The sequence below is a fragment of the Mixophyes fleayi genome, chromosome 1 (assembly GCF_038048845.1).
Source record: "Mixophyes fleayi isolate aMixFle1 chromosome 1, aMixFle1.hap1, whole genome shotgun sequence".
Lineage (NCBI taxonomy): Eukaryota > Metazoa > Chordata > Amphibia > Anura > Limnodynastidae > Mixophyes > Mixophyes fleayi.
The window spans coordinates 380,821,456-380,839,337 of NC_134402.1; positions in this window are offsets into that span (position 1 = coordinate 380,821,456).

A 17,882-nucleotide genomic window follows, 5' to 3' on the forward strand; every position below is an offset into this window, starting at 1 on the left:
AGTATAATATTGTGTCCATTGTGTTTTTCTTTGAATAGCTTGGTGTAGATCTGCAGTCACATTGTACTGTGTTATATAGGTAACACACAGAGAAGAGCTCCATTGCTCTATTGCTAATTGTCATTGCTGCAATACAAATACTAGGGCTGGCAGACTTGGTATAAATCTGCAGTCACATTGTACTGTGTTTTATAGGTTACACACAGAGAGGAGAGCTCAATTGCTCCATTGCTAATTGTCATTGCTGAAATAGGGGTAGCACAGTCTGTAAAACAGTTGGGCAGCGTCATAGGTAGAATAGAAAGAGGACAGTGTAGCAGTGTTCTTTAAAGTCTACAGTTATATTCAGGAGAGCTCCATTGCTCCACTGCTAGTTGTCATTGCTGAAATACAAATATTAGGGCTGGCAGGCTTGGTATTCTGAATTTGCAGTCAAATTGTAAGGTGTTATATAGGTTACACACAGAGAGGAGAGCTCCATTGCTAATTATCATTGCTGAAATACAAATATTAGGGCTGGCAGGCTTGGTGTTCTGAATTTGCAGTCAAATTGTACAGTGTTATATAGGTTACACACAAAGAGGAGAGCTCCATTGCTTTATTACTAATTGCCATTGCTGAAATACAACTACTAGGGCTGGCAGGCATGGTCTTCTGAATTTGCAGTCAAATTGTATGGTTGTCACGGGCACTAGGAGTCTTTACCCAGTATCACCCGCTGATGGTCTTATCAGAGCAGTGGAGTTGGTATAGGATACTCTGATGGCAGAGTGATAATGGAACTGGAAACAGCAGATGGTTAGAGAATGCTCAGAAAGTCTATGACTAGCAGCACTGGTAAACAATAGGTAACTGAACACGAGGATCTGGATGGACAAGGACACGTGAGGGTAGTCAGTGGTCTGCGCACGGCAAGTTGTACCACTGCTATAGTGAGAAGAATGTCCAGGAGTAATAAGGAGGTGGAAGTCAGCGGTCTGCGTATAGCAAGTTGTACCGCTGTCTGTAGTGAAGGAATGGAATCCAGGTGAAGGTAACGGGGAAGTCAGTGGTTTGCATGTAGCAAGTTGTACCACTGCTTATGTGAGAGGATATATGCAACTGGTGACACAGGGAAACAGGAATCAGTGGTTTGCCTCTAGCAAGTTGTACCACTGAATATATATGTGAGGAAGGACACAAGGAGCTAAATGCAATGCAGAGTCTACACAGGTACACTAAACTTGATCCCACGTTGAACTGCACACAATAATAACAATGAATGAACAGCACTGCACAGATATACAAAGTCACTAGAATAGTCCAGCAAAAGGAAACACAGTCTATAATAGCAATAGTCTCAGAGGATGGAAACTCCGGAGGAGAACAACTCAGTCCAGATGGATATGCAATACACCAGCACAGTCAATGAGAAGTATGCATACCCTGGTTCAGATGAGCAGGCTGTTAGAGATAGCTGCAGGGATACCTGAGCGGCAGGGAACTGACGAGATGAGAAGTCCTTGCAGAATGGAAGCGGCAGGTAGGTGCAGCACACTATAGGTAGGCCAGCAAGGACGACAAATACTCAGGAAGCAGTAGTATATCGAATTGAACAGCAGGAGACCACGGGAGAGTTGAAGCGATGTAGCAGAACTGGAAGCCGAGGAGCGTAGACTCGATGCTAACAGGCAAGTTGACACAAATGGACACACTGTAGAAGCAGTAGGCAGCGGGTCAGCTGACGGCAGGTAGAATGCAGACTGGAGCGCTGAGACGAGCAGGACTCTGTAGACACGCTGAAGTAGCTAACAGGAATCAGCTGGAACAGTAGCGATGTAACACAGGAGAGTTTGAAGTAATCTGTAACTGTAGATATACGGAGACAGCGGATAGGAATCAGCTGCTGGAGTCACGATGAAACACAGGAGAGTTTGCAGTAATCTGTAACTGTAGATACACGGAGGCAGCGGATAGGAATCAGCTGCTGGAGTCACGATGAAACACAGGAGAGTTTGCAGTAATCTGTAACTGTAGATATACGGAGGCAGCGGATAGGAATCAGCTGCTGAAGACACTAGGAACACGAGGAATAGAAGTGGTCTGGAAACCACAAACGGCAAACACGAATCAGCATCAGCTGAACACACGAGCAGGCACTGGAACACCTTCAGAGACTCATGAGGAATGAGACTCCAAGATCAGGCAACGTGGTATTGACCACAGGTGCTTAATATAGGGAGTGTTGCCTGATCAGCCAATTAAGTTAAAGGAACAGAACTGAAGGTTAAAAGGGACTGCACATGCGCAGTACCTCATTATAATGGACAGACACGGTTCCTAGCTACCTTAGAAGTAGCACTCACAGTCCGGTGAGTGACAGTATCCCCCCTTTTAAAGGTGGGCACAGAACACCTGGAACCGGGTTTGTCCGGAAATTTGGAATAGAACTTTTTCAAGAGAGCTGGAGCGTTGAGATCTTCAGCTTTGATCCATGAACGCTCCTCAGGACCAAAGCCTTTCCAATGCACGAGGAAACGAAGAACTCCTCGCGAAATTTTAGCATCCAAAACCTGAGTAATCTCAAAGTCTTCCTCCTGATGAACTTGAAGTGGCCGAGGTGCTGAAGGAGGAACCGAGAAACGGTTGATGATGAGAGGTTTGAGCAAGGAAACATGGAAGGCGTTGGAAATACGAAGACTCTTGGGAAGTAAAAGTTTGAAGCAAACTGGATTTATAACTTGAATGATCCTATATGGACCAATAAAACGGGGAGCAAATTTCATGGATGGAACCTTCAAACGAATATTCTTAGTAGATAGCCACACCCGGTCTCCGACTTTCAATGGTGGAATATCCCGTCTCTTTTTGTCCGCAAAAGACTTATATCTGACAGATGTCTTCTTTAAACAGGTTTTTACCTGAGCCCAAATATTTTTGAAGGTTTGACACAAAGTCTCAACAGCAGGAACTTGGGTGGGCGGGAGGGCAGGAAATTCCGGGAAAGACGGATGGTGACCGTAAACCACAAAGAATGGAGTTTTAGATGATGACTCATGGTACATGTTGTTATAAACGAATTCAGCCCAAGGAAGTAATTCTACCCAGTTGTCTTGATTGGCTGACGAGAACATCCTTAGGAAAGTCTCAAGATCTTGGTTGACTCTTTCAGTTTGTCCGTTCGATTGGGGATGGTAGGAAGATGAGAGTGCTAATCATATGCCCAAGGTCTTGCAAAGGGCCCGTCAGAATCTGGAAACGAATTGTACTCCTCTATCTGACACGATCTCGGACGGACATCCATGGATACGGAAAATTTCTCTAATGAAATGTTCAGCCAGGGTAGAAGAAGAAGGTAAACCAGACAAGGGAACAAAATGCGCCATCTTCGAAAATCTATCCACCACTACCCAAATGGTGTTGCAATTCTTACTAGGAGGAAGCTCAGTAACAAAGTCCATACTAATATGGGTCCAAGGCTTAGATGGAATGAGTAGTGGCTGAAGCAACCCCGCTGGAGTTCTGCGGGGGGTCTTGAACTGGGAGCATAAATCGCATGCCGCGATAAACTCTTTGACATCTTTCCTCATAGAAGGCCACCAATAACTTCGAGAGAGGATTTCAAAGGTCTTGCGTTCACCAGCGTGTCCAGAAAAACGAGAAGAGTGAAACCACGAAAGGATTTTCTTCCTAAGAGCAGGAGGCACGAGGGTTCTCCCAAATGGTAGCACCTTAGTGGAAGAAGCAGCCAGAGAAACACATTTGGGGTCTAATATAGAGTGGTTGGGACCATCTTCAACGTCTGAGGACGCCACAAAGGCTCGAGATAGAGCGTCTGCTTTTTTATTCTTTACAGCTGGTTTGAAGGTTATGATTAGATCAAAACGGGAAAAGAAAAGAGACCATCTTGCCTGACGAGGATTTAAACATTGAGCAGACTGTAGGTATGACAAATTTTTATGATCCGTAAAAATTGTCACCGGATGACGAGCTCCCTCTAACAAATATCTCCACTCCTCCAATGCTACTTTAATAGCCAGCAACTCCTTGTCCCCGATGGTGTAATTCTTCTCCGCAGGCAGAAGACCCCGAGAGTAAAAGGCACAAGGATGGAATTTTTGTTGCTCCGATTTCTGGGAGAGAATGGCTCCTAAACCAACATTAGAGGCGTCTACTTCTAGGAAGAAGGGAAGCGTCACATCAGGCTGTCGAAGGATGGGAGCAGAGGAGAAGGACTCTTTAAGGAATTGAAAGGCTTGGAGAGCCTCAGATGACCATTGCTTAGTATTGGCCCCTTTGCGAGTTAGAGCCACAATGGGAGATGCAATTGAAGAGAAGTCTTGAATGAAGCGTCTATAGTAGTTGGCGAAGCCTAAAAAACGCTGAATGGCACGAAGAGTAGTTGGCTGAGGCCAAAGTAACACAGCATTCACCTTTTCTGGATCCATTTGTAGACCAACTCCGGAAACAATATAACCCAAAAATGGAATCTGGGGCAACTTAAATGAACATTTTTCTAATTTACAGAATAATGAATTTTTCCGGAGTCTGGAAAGAACTTTGGCCACTTGTTGGTGATGTGAAGGCAGGTCTTGGGAAAAGATGAGTATGTCGTCCAGATATACTACGACACATACATATAACAAGTCCCGAAAGATTTCATTAATGAAGCCCTGGAAAACAGCAGGGGCATTACATAACCCGAAGGGCATTACTAAGTATTCATAATGCCCATCTCTGGTGTTAAACGCTGTTTTCCATTCGTCACCGGACCTGATTCTAATCAAATTGTAGGCACCACGAAGATCCAACTTAGTAAAAATCCGGGCTCCCTTGATCCGATGATCAAACAACTCAGTAATCAGAGGAATGGGATACCGATTTTTGATAGTGATAGCATTAAGTCCACGAAAATCTATGCAGGGGCGTAATGATCCATCTTTCTTCTTCACGAAAAAGAACCCAGCTCCAGCGGGAGAAGTAGAAGGTCGAATAAATCCTCGCTGGAGATTCTCTTGGATGTATTCAGCAGTAGCCTGAGTCTCAGGTAAAGAAAGTGGATAAACACGACCCCTAGGTGGAGTCTTGCCAGGTAACAGGTCAATCGGACAATCCCATGAACGATGAGGGGGAAGACGTTCAGACTGAGCTTTATCAAAGACGTCGGCAAATGAAGCATACTGAGGAGGAAGTCCCGGTGAGGAAGGTGAAATGGAGGTTTGCTGTATTTTACGAGGAACAACACGAGAAAGACAATGTTGATGACATTCAGGTCCCCAAGACGTAACTTGAGGAGTGCGCCAGTCAATCTGGGGAGAATGACATTGAAGCCATGGAAGGCCTAAAACAATCGGACTTGTAGTAACAGGAAGGATTAAAAACGAAATTTCTTCTCGGTGCAGGACACCAATCTAAAGGGTCACCGAAGACGTACTTTGGGTGATGAGACCGTTGATAATACGTGATCCATCGATAGCAGTCACCGTAATAGGAGTCTTCAGGGTAATCACTGGTAGGGACCATTGATTTACAAGGGATTCAGAAATGAAATTTCCCGCAGCTCCTGAATCAATCAGAGCTTGGGACTCAAAAGACTTAGTAGCAAATGAAATGGTAACGTCAAATGCACAGATTTTTGATTTCGTAGAAGATGGAGGGGACTCCAGGGACCCTAACTTCACCTCTCCAGAACTAGTTAGGGCCTGGCATTTCCCGATTTTTTGGGGCATGACTGGAGCATATGTGTGGCATCAGCACAATAGATACAAAGTCTATTCTTAATTCTTCGATTCCTCTCTGCAGAGGTTAGTTTGGAACGTCCAATCTCCATCAGTATTACCGGAGGTGAAGCAGGACGAATTTGAGAAGTGGGACGAAGAGATGTTTTAGCTGAAGTAGTTCTCTCAGAGTCCCTCTCACGAAATCTGAGATCCACACGATGACAAAGAGAAATCAAATCTTCTAAAGACGTAGGGAGTTCTTGAGTAGTCAGTGCATCTTTAATTTTGTCCGAGAGCCCCTGCCAGAAGGCGGCAATTAACGCTTCAGTGTTCCACTGAAGCTCAGAGGCTAAGATCCTAAATTGAATGACGTACTGTCCTACTGTACGAGAACCCTGTCGTAAACGAAGAATGCTGGAGGCAGCGGAAATAACACGACCTGGTTCATTGAATACATTACAAAACATGGAAATAAATTTGGCACTATCCTGTAACAACAGATCATTTCTTTCCCACAGAGGGGAAGCCCATGCGAGAGCTTGTCCGGAGAATAATGAGATGAGATAGGCCACTCTGGAACGATGAGTCGAAAAGTTTTGAGGTTGGAGCTCAAAATGTACTGAGCATTGGTTGAGGAAACCTCTACATGTTTTGGGATATCCATCATACTTTGACGGAGTTGGCAGGTGAAGCGTGGAAGCCGTAGACACCTGGGATGGCACTGGGGAAACGGAGGAAAGCACAGGAGCATCAACAGAAGCTTTAATATTCTGCCCAGACGTTCTTTGGGAGACTAACGTCTGGTAACATTGTAGTAATAGTTGTTGACGAACATCCTGTTGTTCCACACGGGTGACCAGATGCTGCAGCATCTCTTTAGCTGTGGGTTCCGAATCTGGGTCTGTCATGGCCTGATCTTACTGTCACGGGCACTAGGAGTCTTTACCCAGTATCACCCGCTGATGGTCTTATCAGAGCAGTGGAGTTGGTATATGATACTCTGATGGCAGGGTGATAATGGAACTGGAAACAGCAGATGGTTAGAGAATGCTCAGAAAGTCTATGACTAGCAGCACTGGTAAACAATAGGTAACTGAACACGAGGATCTGGATGGACAAGGACACGTGAGAGTAGTCAGTGGTCTGCGCACGGCAAGTTGTACCACTGCTATAGTGAGAAGAATGTCCAGGAGTAATAAGGAGGTGGAAGTCAGCGGTCTGCGTATAGCAAGTTGTACCGCTGTCTGTAGTGAAGGAATGGAATCCAGGTGAAGGTAACGGGGAAGTCAGTGGTTTGCGTGTAGCAAGTTGTACCACTGCTTATGTGAGAGGATATATGCAACTGGTGACACAGGGAAACAGGAATCAGTGGTTTGCCTCTAGCAAGTTGTACCACTGAATATATATGTGAGGAAGGACACGAGGAGCTAAATGCAATGCAGAGTCTACATGGGTACACTGAACTTGATCCCACGTTGAACTGCACACAATAATAACAATGAATGAACAGCACTGCACAGATATACAAAGTCACTAGAATAGTCCAGCAAAAGGAAACACAGTCTATAATAGCAATAGTCTCAGAGGATGGAAACTCCGGAGGAGAACAACTCAGTCCAGATGGATATGCAATACACCAGCACAGTCAATGAGAAGTATGCATACCGTGGTTCAGATGAGCAGGCTGTTAGAGATAGCTGCAGGGATACCTGAGCGGCAGGGAACTGACGAGATGAGAAGTCCTTGCAGAATGGAAGCGGCAGGTAGGTGCAGCGCACTATAGGTAGGCCAGCAAGGACGACAAATACTCAGGAAGCAGTAGTATATCGAATTGAACAGCAGGAGACCACGGGAGAGTTGAAGCGATGTAGCAGAGCTGGAAGCCGAGGAGCGTAGACTCGATGCTAACAGGCAAGTTGACACAAATGGACACACTGTAGAAGCAGTAGGCAGCGGGTCAGCTGACGGCAGGTAGAATGCAGACTGGAGCGCTGAGACGAGCAGGACTCTGTAGACACGCTGAAGTAGCTAACAGGAATCAGCTGGAACAGTAGCGATGTAACACAGGAGAGTTTGAAGTAATCTGTAACTGTAGATATACGGAGACAGCGGATAGGAATCAGCTGCTGGAGTCACGATGAAACACAGGAGAGTTTGCAGTAATCTGTAACTGTAGATACACGGAGGCAGCGGATAGGAATCAGCTGCTGGAGTCACGATGAAACACAGGAGAGTTTGCAGTAATCTGTAACTGTAGATATACGGAGGCAGCGGATAGGAATCAGCTGCTGAAGACACTAGGAACATGAGGAATAGAAATGGTCTGGAAACCACAAACGGCAAACAGGAATCAGCATCAGCTGAACACACGAGCAGGCACTGGAACACCTTCAGAGACTCATGAGGAATGAGACTCCAAGATCAGGCAACGTGGTATTGACCACAGGTGCTTAATATAGGGAGTGTTGCCTGATCAGCCAATTAAGTTAAAGGAACAGAACTGAAGGTTAAAAGGGACTGCACATGCGCAGTACCTCATTATAATGGACGGACACGGTTCCTAGCTACCTTAGAAGTAGCACTCACAGTCCGGTGAGTGACAATGGTGTTCTACAGGTAAAACACAAAGAGGAAAGCTCCATTGCTAATTGCACCATTTTTCTTTACTGATACTGCTGTGTGGCAATGTTTCCTACATGTGCTAGGAACTGCCGTGTGTTTGAGTCATTGCTCTGTCGCTTAGCATCCAGCCAGGTCGCTGCAGTATTTGTCCAAAAGTGTATGAAAATAATATTGTGACCTGTGAGGTGGTCAAAATTGACTGCAAATGACTTGAACTTAGTGTTATTGAGGTTAATAATAATGTAGGATCAAAAAAAGCAAAATTATGTGAGTTTATCATATTTTATAAATTTTTCTAAAAAATATAGATCCAAAACCAAAACCAAAATACACGAGGGCGGTTTTGCCAAAACCAAAGCCAGAAAAGTAATTTAAATATGATCCAAAACCAAAACCAGAACACAGGGGTCAGTGGAAAACTCTAACAAGAGCAAGGGTTTGGTTATACCAATATTACTTTTCTTACTGTTTCTTTTCCCTGAGGGTTGTTTTTTTTAAAAAAAATTAAGCTTTTCCTCACAGTCACATTGGCATCATAGATAATTCTCTTTGCATACAATTCTATCATCAAATGCTTTTTCTAACAAATGCTGATCTCCACAAATACATCTAAATTTACATCTCTTAATAGTTAGTCTCATTAATATATATCTATCTTCTCACAGATCTGTCTCAGTTAGTTTTCCCCTTCTCACATAGGTCTGGCTCCTCTCTCCCTCACCCTGGTGTCCAGTAAAACCATTATTCCTCCTTTCTCCACTGTAACTGAATCACTCCCTTTTCAGTTCTAGTGCAATTGCGCAATATCTTTCTGGCCACCGAGGACTCTGGGTTATGTAGTCCCAGCCAGTGCCAGCTTGTATATTTATTTTAAATCTCTGCTCGGTGGCAGATATTACATTATGTTTTAAGATAACGTTTGTGTCCCCACTAGTTATTGAAGAACTTTTCATTTCCATCATTACTTTGTGGTTTCTAGATTGAGCAGTGTGAGGAGTAGGATTGTAAATTATGTGTAGTGTGAGAAGGTCAAGTTACCACCTGTAAAGCATGTTGAAGTTGGCTTCAATGTGACTTGAACATTTTGAGATGAGGCAAGAGCTGGCAAAAATGGAGTTCCAATTGCCTCTTTCATGCAGCGCTTGACGATTTGGAGGGAAGTGGACCATTTTCGGTGTGAAAAACCATAATAATATCACTAGCAACAATAGCAACTAGAAAATAAATTCTCTACATGTCGATCTAGAGCACCCCCCATACTTGATCTTTTGATCTCTCGTCATTATGAGAGTGGACTATGTGGAGGCATCTTTTCAAAAAGAAATATATAGTATTGCCTCCCCATATACCCCTCCCCTTGATTCCCTTCCATTTTTTCTCCCTTGTAATTTACAATGTATGTTTTTGGGGTTTTTTTGTCTTTTGTATGTACTGTGTAACCAAAAAGAAGAAACTTTAATAATAACATTATTTTTGAAAAAAAAAAAAAAGAAATATATACCCAGAAAGTCTTCAAATTCTAGGAAAGTTATATCAATATACTATTGGTTCACCTAAAAAAAATACTGTGCTGCTTTCATCAGACTAGTTGGTATGAAACCTGAATATTCTTAAAGAATCTTCCAATCTATAAATAACCTTCACGGCATACTGATCTCCCTGTACCTCAAAACATGATATTTACATGCACCAACAACTGCCCAATAGTTATTGGTCTGTACAGTATGATACCATTTAATGCCTAAGAAAAACATAATCGACTCAATTTAAATTTACTTTAAATTTACTTTATTGATTAGGTTCACAATACAAATAACATATAATATTTCTGTAAAACCTATCTAAGTTACAATGCCCTAAATTACATTTTACTTTTCGTTTTTACTTCATTCACATCTTGAACCTCCTGTTGTCTTGAAACTTGTCGGTAATTGTATATTGCAACTGTTATTCTAATTTTTTCCCTTTTATAAATATTTTAAGTATAAAAAGTGGGGAAAAATTCCTCCCTAAAGACCTCATTTACCTTTTTATTAGACTCTTAAATCAATAGAAAATATATTTTCTCTATACCTACCCTTCCTGTATTTAAATGTTTTGAGATGTGGCTGAAAAAGAAAAATGTGTCATGAACCCTAGAAAACGTATAAATTATACTTTATGTATGTACACGTTATCCTTGTAGCTTGTTCTGCAGTCAGGACTGTCACTCACCGGACTGTGAGTGCCATTTCCCGTGTGTTCAGGAACCGTGGCCGTCCGCCATCCTGAGGGTCTGCGCATGTGCAGCCCTTATCAAGCCTTCAATACCTGTTGCTTTTAATTGATTGGATGATCATCATCATCATCATCATCATTTATTTATATAGCGCCACTAATTCCGCAGCGCTGTACAGAGAACTCATTCACATCAGTCCCTGCCCCATTGGAGCTTACAGTCTAAATTCCCTACTATAGACACACACTCACACACAGAGACAGACAGACAGACAGAGAGGGAGAGACTAGGGTCAATTTTTGATTGCAGCCAATTAACCTACCAGTATGTTTTTGGAGTGTGGGAGGAAACCGGAGCACCCGGAGGAAACCCACGCAAACACAGGGAGAACATACAAACTCCACACAGATAAGGCCATGGTCGGGAATCGAACTCATGATCCCAGTGCTGTGAGGCAGATGTGCTAACCACTAGGCCACTGTGCTGCCCCAATGATCAGGCAACCCTCCCTATTTAAACCACCTGTGATCATTACCTGGTTGCCTGATCTTGGAGTCTCATTCCCCATGAGCCTCTGAAGGTGTTCCTGTGTTCCTTGTGTATTCAGCTTCTGCTGATTCCTGTTTACTGCTATTGTGGTTGCCAGACCACTTCAACTCTCCTGTGTTCATCGTGCCTGCACTCAGCTGATTCCTATCCGCTGCTTCCGTTACTACTACAGAGTTCCTGCTCACTTCAACTCTCCTGTGTTCATCGTGCCTGCACTCAGCTGATTCCTATCCGCTGCCTCCGTTACTACTACAGAGTTCCTGCTCACTTCAACTCTCCTGTGTTCATCGTGCCTGCACTCAGCTGATTCCTATCCGCTGCCTCCGTTACTACTTCAGAGTTCCTGATTGTCTCAACTCTCCTGTGTTTATCGTGTCAGCTCTCCGCTGCCTCCGTTACCACTACTACTGGATACCAGACCGCCTCAACTCTCCCGTGTTCATCATGTTTCCAGTTTCACTTACTACTGCTTCCTGAGTATTGCTTCTTTGATTCTGGATTGCCTGCCGTGCGCTGCACCAACCTGATTACCGCTTCCACCCTCCAGTGGTCTCTCCTCCTGCCAGCCTTCAGGTATCCCTGCACGTTGCTCTGACAGCCTGCTCTCCTGAACCGCGGTATGCATACTTTCCATTGACTTTCCTTTTACATTGCATATCCATCTGGACTGAGTTTTGTTCTTCTCCGGAGTCTCCTATCCACTGAAGCTATTGTTACCATTGACTTTTTCTATTGCCTGGATTGCTATTGAGACTTTGTATACTTCAAGCAGCGCTGGTCAGTTATTGTTGTATTGTGGATATCATCGTGGGATCAAGTTCTGTGTGCCCCGTGTATACTCTGCTTTACATTCATCTCCTCGTGCCCCTCCTCACATATATATAGCAGTGGTACAACTTGCTGACGCAGACCACTGACTCCTGTTCCCTGTGACACCAGTTTCAAGTATCCTCTCACATAGCAGTGGTACAACTTGCTACACGCAGACCACTGACTTCCCCGTTACCTACCTTCACCTGGATTCCATTCCTTCACTATAGACAGCGGTACAACTTGCTATACGCAGACCGCTGACTCTCACTACCTCCTCGCTACTCCTGGACATTCCTCCTCACTATAGCAGTGGTACAACTTGCTATACGCAGACCACTGACTCTCCTCACGTTTCTTTGTCCATCTGGATCCTCCTGTACATTCATCTAATCATTACCAGTTGCTGCTAGTCATAGACTTTCCTTGAGTATTCTCTCACCATCTGCTGTTTCTCCTGTTCCGTTGTCACCCTGCTACCAGAGAACCATAATACCAGCTATATTACTCTGGTAAGTCCATCATCTGGTGATATCCTGGGCAAAGACTCCTAGTGCCCGTGACAGTAAGATCAGGCCATGACAGACCCAGGTGCGGAACCTACAGCTAAAGAGATGCTGCAGTATCTGGTTACCCGTATTGAACAACAGGATGTTCGCCAACAACATTTGCTGCAATGTTGCCAGGCGTTAGACTCCCAAAGAACATCTGTGCAAAATATCACAGCTACTGTTGATGCTCCTGTGCCTTCCTCCGTTTCCCCAGTGCCATCCCAGGTGTCTACTGCTTCCACGCTACACCTGCCTAGTCCCTCAAAATATGATGGAGACCCCAAAACATGCAGGGGTTTTCTAAATCAATGCTCAGTTCATTTTGAGCTTCAACCTCACAATTTCTCTACTCATCGTTCCAGAGTGGCCTATCTCATTTCCATGTTTTCCGGACAAGCTCTCGCATGGGCTTCCCCTCTGTGGGAAAGAAATGATCCATTATTACAGGATAGTGCCAAATTTATTTCCACATTTCGAAGTGTATTTGATGAACCTGGTCGTGTTATTTCCGCTGCATCCAGCATCCTCCCTCTACGTCAGGGTTCTCGTACTGTAGGCCAGTACGTCATTCAATTTCGGATATTAGCCTCTGAACTTCAGTGGAACACTGAAGCGTTAATTGCCGCCTTCTGGCAGGGGCTTTCTGATAAAATTAAAGATGCACTGACTACTCAAGAATTACCTACTTCTCTAGAAGATTTGATTTCTCTTTGCCACCGTGTAGACATGAGATTTCGTGAAAGAGAGTCTGAAAAAACAACTTCATTTAAAGCACCTCTTCGTTCAAGCCCTCAAGTTCGCCCAGTTTCATCTCCGGCGATACCCATTGTCACGGGCACTAGGAGTCTTTGCCCAGGAAATCACCAGATGTTGGCTTACCAGAGTAATATAGATGGTAATAGGTACTCTGGTAGCAGGGTGACAACGGAACTGGAGGAACAGCAGATGGTGAGAGAATGCTCGAGGAAAGTCTATGACTAGCAGCACTGGTAGAGAGTATATAATTGAACACGAGGAACTGGATGGACAAGGAAACGTGAGGGTAGTCAGTGGTCTGCGTATAGCAAGTTGTACCACTGCTATGTGAGAGGATACTTGAAACTGTTGTCACAGGGAACTGGAATCAGTGGTCTGCATATGGCAAGTTGTACCACTGCAATATATATGTGAGGAGGGCACGAGGAGATGAATGCTATGCAGAGTATACACGGGCACACAGAACTTGATCCCACGATGATATCACAATACAATGATAACAGAGCAGCCCTGCTAAAGTATACAAAGTCACAATAACAATCCAGGCAAATAGGAGACAAAGTCAATGGTAGCGATAGTCTCAGTGGATAGAGGACTCCGGAGGAGAACACAACTCAGTCCAGCTAGATATGCAATACACAAGCAAAGTCAATGAGAAGTATGCATACCGCGGTTCAGGAGAGCAGGCTGTCAGAGAGACGTGCAGGGATACCTGAACGGCTGAAGGCCGGCAGGAGGAGAGATCACTGGACAGTGGAAGCGGTAATCAAGTTGGTGCAGTGCACGGCAGGTAAACCATCATGAACGAGGCAATACTCTGGAAGCAGTAGTAAATGGAACTGGAACTTGAAGAACACGGGAGAATTGAGGCGGTCTGAACTCCAGGAGCAGAGATGGAAGCAGCGGAGCGCTGACCCGATGAACACAGGAGAGTTGAGATGAGCTGGAACTCTGTAGAAGCAACGGAGGCAGCGGATAGGACTCAGCTGGCTGCAGACACGATGAACACCGGGGAGTTGAGATGAGCAGGAACTCTGTAGAAGCAACGGAGGCAGCGGATAGGAGTCAGCTGGCTGCAGACACGATGAACACCGGGGAGTTGAGGTGAGCAGGAACTCTGTAGAAGCAACGGAGGCAGCGGATAGGAATCAGCTGGTGCAGACACAATGAACACAGGAGAGTTGAAGTGAGTAGGAACTCTGTAGAAACAACGGAGGCAGCGGATAGGAATCAGCTGGTGTAGACACAGGAGAATTGAAGTGGTCTGGAAACCACAATAGAAATAAAAGGAATCAGCAGGAGCTGAATACACGAGGAAACACCGGAACACCTTCAGAGGCTCATGGGAATGAGACTCCAAGATCAGGCAACGAGGTATTGACCACAGGTGCTTTAAATAGGGAGTGTTGCCTGATCAGCCAATTAATGAAAAGCAACAGATACTGAAGGCTTGAAAGGGCTGCACATGCGCAGACCCTCAGGATGGCGGACGGCCACGGTTCCTAAACACACGAGAAGTAGCACTCACAGTCCGGTGACAGTACCCCCCCTTTTAAAGGTGGGCACAGAACACCTGGAACCGGGTTTGTCCGGAAACTTGGAGTAGAACTTCTTAAGAAGAGTTGGAGCGTTGAGATCTTCTGCTTTGATCCATGAACGCTCCTCAGGACCAAAGCCCTTCCAATGAACGAGGAAACGAAGAACTCCTCGCGAAATTTTTGCATCTAATATGTGAGTAATCTCAAAGTCCTCCTCTTGATGAATTTGAACTGGCCGAGGTGCTGAAGGAGGGACCGAGAAACGGTTGATAATAAGAGGTTTGAGCAAAGACACATGGAAGGCATTGGAGATACGAAGGTTCTTAGTAAGTAGAAGTTTGAAACAAACTGGATTTATCACCTGAATGATCCTATACGGACCAATAAAACGAGGAGCGAACTTCATAGATGGGACCTACAAACGAATATTTTTGGTTGATAACTAAACACGATCTCCGATTTTCAGTGGTGGAATAGCCCGTCTCTTTTTAACTGCAAAAGACTTATATCTGGCAGAAGTCTTCTTTAAACAGGTTTTGACCTGCGACCAAATATTTTTGAAGGTTTGGCAAATAGTCTCTACAGCAGGAACTTGGGTGGGAGGGAGGGCAGGGAATTCCAGAAAAGACGGATGGTGACCGTAAACCACAAAGAATGGAGTTTTAGAAGATGACTCATGGTACATGTTGTTGTGAGCGAATTCAGCCCATGGAAGCAATTCTACCCAGTTGTCTTGGTTGGCTGAAGAGAACATCCTTATAAAAGTCTCAAGATCTTGATTGACCCTTTCGGTTTGTCCGTTTGATTGAGGATGGTAGGAGGATGAGAGTGATAATCGTATGCCCAAGGTCTTACAGAGGGCCCGCCAGAATCTGGAAACGAATTGTACTCCTCTATGTGAAACAATCTCGGAAGGACATCCATGAATACGGAAGATTTCTTTGATGAAATAATCAGCCAGAGTAGATGAAGAAGGCAAACCGGTCAAAGGAACGAAATGCGCCATCTTCGAAAATCTGTCCACCACTACCCAAATAGTATTGCAGTTTTTACTAGGAGGAAGATCAGTAACAAAGTCCATACTAATATGGGTCCAAGGCTTGGACGGAATGGGTAGTGGTTGAAGCAAACCCGCTGGAGTTCTGCGGGGAGTCTTGAACTGGGAACACAATTTACATGCAGCCACAAAATCTTTGACATCTCTCCTCATAGAAGGCCACCAGTAACTTCGAGAAAGAATTTCAAAAGTCTTGCGTTCACCAGAGTGTCCAGAAAAACGAGAAGAGTGAAACCACGAAAGGATTTTCTTCCTAAGAGCAGGAGGCACGAGGGTTCTCCCAAATGGTAGCACCTTAGTGGAAGAAGCAGCCAGAGAAACACATTTGGGGTCTAATATAGAGTGGTTGGGACCATCTTCAACGTCTGAGGACGTCACAAAAGCTTGAGATAGGGCGTCTGCTTTTTTATTTTTTGCAGCTGGTTTGAAGGTTATGATTAGTTCAAAACGAGAAAAGAAAAGAGACCATCTTGCTTGACGAGGATTCAAACATTGAGCAGACTGTAAATATGACAAATTTTTATGATCAGTAAAAATTGTCACAGGATGACGAGCTCCCTCCAACAAATATCTCCATTCTTCTAATGCTACTTTTATTGCCAGCAACTCCTTGTCCTCGATGGTATAATTCTTCTCCGCAGGCAGAAGACCCCGAGAGTAAGAGGCACAAGGATGGAATTTTTGTTGCTCTGATCTTTGGGAGAGAATGGCTTCTAAACCAACATTAGAGGCATCTACCTCTAGGAAGAAGGGAAGTGTCACATCAGGCTGTCGAAGAATAGGAGCAGAGGAGAAGGACTCTTTAAGAAACTGGAAGGCTTGAAGGGCCTCGGAGGACCATTGCTTAGTATTGGCCCCTTTACGAGTTAGGGCCACAATAGGAGATGCAATTGAAGAGAAATCTTGAATGAAGCGTCTATATTAATTGGCAAAACCTAAAAAACGCTGAATTGCACGAAGAGTAGTTGGCTGAGGCCAATGTAACACAGCATTCACCTTTTCTGGATCCATCTGAAGACCAACTCCGGAGACAATATATCCCAGAAATGGAATCTGGGGCAACTCGAATGAACACTTTTCTAACTTGCAGAATAATGAATTTTTCCGGAGTCTGGAAAGGACCTCTGCCACATGTTGATGATGGGAAGGCAGGTCCTGCGAAAAGATCAATATGTCGTCCAGATAGACGACGACACAAACATATAACAAGTCCCGGAAGATCTCATTAATGAAACCCTGGAAAACAGCGGGGGCATTACATAACCCGAAGGGCATTTGCTTCCATGGGCTGAATTCGCTCATAACAACATGTATCATGAGTCATCTTCTAAAACTTTGTGGTTTACGGTCACCATCCGTCTTTTCCGGAATTTCCTGCCCTCCCTCCCACCCAACTTCCTGCTGTAGAGACTGTTTGTCAGACCTTCAAAAAATATTTGGTCTCAGGTCAAAACCTGTTTAAAGAAAACATCTGCCAGATATAAGTCTTTTGCAGATAAAAAGAGACGGGCTATTCCACCACTGAAAATCGAAGATCGTGTGTGGTTATCAACCAAAAATATTCGTTTGAAGGTCCCATCTATGAAGTTCGCTCCTCGTTTTATTGGTCCGTATAAGATCATTCAAGTGATAAATCCAGTTTGTTTCAAACTTCTACTACCTAAGAACCTTTGTATTTCCAATGCCTTCCATGTGTCTTTGCTCAAACCTCTTATCATCAACCGTTTCTCGGTCCCTCCTTCAGCACCTCGGCCAGTTCAAATTCATCAAGAGGAGGACTTTGAGATTACTCACTTATTGGATGCAAAAATTTTGCGAGGAGTTCTTCGTTTCCTCGTTCATTGGAAGGGCTTTGGTCCTGAAGAGCGGTCATGGATCAAAGCAGAAGATCTCAATGCTCCAGCTCTTCTTAAGAAGTTTTATTCCAAGTTTCCGGACAAACCCGGTTCTGTGCCCACCTTTAAAAGGGGGGGTACTGTCACTCACCGGACTGTGAGTGCCATTTCCCGTGTGTTCAGGAACCGTGGCCGTCCGCCATCCTGAGGGTCTGTGCATGTGCAGCCCTTATCAAGCCTTCAATAC